The sequence below is a fragment of the Gracilinanus agilis genome, chromosome 2 (genome assembly GCF_016433145.1).
Source record: "Gracilinanus agilis isolate LMUSP501 chromosome 2, AgileGrace, whole genome shotgun sequence".
NCBI classification, from domain to species: Eukaryota; Metazoa; Chordata; class Mammalia; order Didelphimorphia; family Didelphidae; genus Gracilinanus; species Gracilinanus agilis.
In genome coordinates this window covers 322,824,478-322,825,463 of record NC_058131.1, presented here as the reverse complement: position 1 = coordinate 322,825,463, position 986 = coordinate 322,824,478, and positions in this window count along the sequence as shown.

Below are 986 nucleotides of genomic sequence, written 5' to 3'. Positions count from 1 at the left end.
CTCTTCCACCTCTTCCTCTTCTTGCTCCTCCTTCTTCTCCCTCTCTTCTTCCTCTTCCTTTTCTTCCTCCTCCTTCTCTTTCTCCTTCTCTTCCTCCTGCTCCCTCTCCTCCTTTTCTTTCTCTTCCTCCATATCTTCTTTCCCCCTTTCTTCTTCCTCTTCCTCCCCTTCTTCCTTTTCCTTTTCCTTCTCTCCCCCTTCCTCTTCTTCCTTCTCCTCCTCCTAATCAATTAACCTTCATCATGATTATAGTTCTCTAAAACAGCTTTTATTCTCTTTTTTTAAACATATGGGATGAATAATAATAAAAGAAAAAACAGAGAATGAGATGAAAATAATAATAATAATTACATATAATAGCAGTCAAACAACTAGCAAGCAGTTATGTGGTAGGCACTAGAGAAAAAGACAAAAAGGAAGAGATTCTACTCTCCAGGAGTTTATATTCAATCGGGGGAAACAAAAGGAAGACAACAAACATATATTAAGTATTTACTATGTGCCAGGCACCATGCAAAACACTGGAGATACAAATATAAACAAGAAAGAAAGATAGTTGCTGCCTTCAAGGAGCTCACATCCTAACTGGAGAAGAGAACACACAAAAGGGAGATGGAGGGGGATATTAAGCAAGGTGTAAAGGCTGAAAAGTTATAAGCATAGCTAGGAGGCTTTTGAAGGTGGCCAATATAGTGTTCTCTTCAGAATGAAGGCCCTAGGGTACATCTGTGTGGCACTGTTGGATAGAACACCAGTCTTAGAGTCATGAGGCCCTGGGTTCAAAACTGACCTAAGATATTTCTGTGAACCTGGGCAAGTCATTTAACCTTCTCAGTTTCAGTCTTCTCATTTACAAAATGAGAATAATAGCACCTCCCTCACACAGTTGTTGTGAGGATCAAAGGAAATATTTATTTAAAATGCTTTGCAGACCTTAAAGTGAGATATAAATGCTGGCTGTTATTATTGTTGGGCAGTAAGGTGGA